The sequence below is a fragment of the Odontesthes bonariensis genome, chromosome 24, assembly GCF_027942865.1.
Source record: "Odontesthes bonariensis isolate fOdoBon6 chromosome 24, fOdoBon6.hap1, whole genome shotgun sequence".
NCBI lineage: Eukaryota > Metazoa > Chordata > Actinopteri > Atheriniformes > Atherinopsidae > Odontesthes > Odontesthes bonariensis.
The window spans coordinates 27,954,952-27,956,735 of NC_134529.1; positions in this window are offsets into that span (position 1 = coordinate 27,954,952).

The following is a 1,784-nucleotide window of genomic DNA, read 5'->3' on the forward strand; positions in this document are numbered from 1 at the left end:
CATAAATATCAGCTACAGAAATAATCAGAATTAATTCAGTTAAGAGCACATATTTCACATGGTTCCACCTCGTTGTAATAAAAACATTTAGGCCAAATCAGTAGTTCTGGCCAAGGGAGGGGGATTCAGTTCTGTAATGGCCCTCGGCTTTGAAAGCCTTGTAACACCTCCCATATGGGAACAGGAAGAAAAGGTGGTGTGAAGGGTGTGCTCCATCGTGCAGAATATTGCTTGCTCAGCGGAGGCAGCTGGTTCTGAATATATCATCCAGCGAGGGCAGGGGGAGTCCAATGATTTTTTTCAGCAGTTCTTATGACTCGTTTGAGGGATTTCTTGTCATTCTCTGTGCAGTTGGCAAGGTTCAGATGTACAGAGAAGCACATCCCACTTAATGAAAGTTTTAAAGTGTTAAATAACCTTGTTGAATTATATAAAATAGGTCCAATACAGAATATGCTGATGTGTAAGTAGTTGTTTATGATTTGTATTATGAATGCATTCACCTTCTCAATTTTAAAACAATCTAAAAGAAAACACTATGAGCGGAATAAACTTTCAAAATCGGACAAATTAGATATTTTAACAACTCAATATTTTTGAGATTGTGCAGTTGGTGGAGAGAAACCGTGGTACCTGGTTCCAAAAATTGAATTAGCCTCATTCTCAAAAGATGAGTTGGAGAATGAGGACACAATACAGTGAAACAAAAATATTATGAATGATGAACAAGTCTGCGATGCAGAAATAATAATCATAGTTGTTGTTGTAATGATTTCACAAGTGTAATGGCAGAAACAGTCCTTATCATTGGCACCAGCAATGTAGTTCACTGAGAGCGAGAGTAAATTAGTTTCACAGATATTTTTAAATGATTGTGGTCAGAGATGCAACTCTATTAGATTAGCAGCGTAAGAAACAATTAAGTGATATCTGATATCAAGTCATATAGGAGCCTGATATTTGATTCTAACTGTTTTGTCACAGCATATCTTTCTAGATTTTTTTTCTTTTTCGGTAAATTAATGAAATGCTTTAGGACTATGAAATGCCTCATACTGAAAGGCTAATGAAACTATGTGGAAACCACACGTTAATCATCCGTGTAGAAATCCACACATGCAGTTTCAGTGAAACTGTCCCGTATCTCAAAACAAACATCTTGTTCTACATTTTTCTTTTTTATTACTCTCACCAGGTGCACAGACCAGTGGTCAGCTTTTACAAGCTTTAAGCTCCTGGAACACAAACCTTATCTTGATACATTCTCCATTCAATAAAACACCATACAACATACATGATTTATTATTACTTCGTGTGGACCTTGAAGTTTTAGCCCAAAGTTAAGTCCTGTTGTGTGACCAGCATATTACTAGATGACTGCTTTTCTTATTAACTCTATTTCCAGCACTGACTACCTGCTCCCTTGCAATAAATAATTGAGCTGGGTATATTAATTCTTGGTAATTAAATGTGAAACAGATATGCAGAATGAGCTACTTTTCACATTGGAAAGCTCTCAGCTTTGCCGAGTCAGTGCTTTCCCCAGGTCAATCTACACTATCCAATCAGAAAGTATCAGTAACAGTGCATTGTAAGGTTTTCACATAGGTTGCTGTTTAGTATACAGGACCTGATACTCCTTAATGCCATAGCTATTAAGATCCAAATCACATTGCAAACACTTCATTAAACACCCTGAGGCGCTGTCATTGTTTAATGACATATTGATGAGTGTGTTCAGTGGACAACAGCCGCAACAGAACTCTCTTTTCCCCCGCACTCCC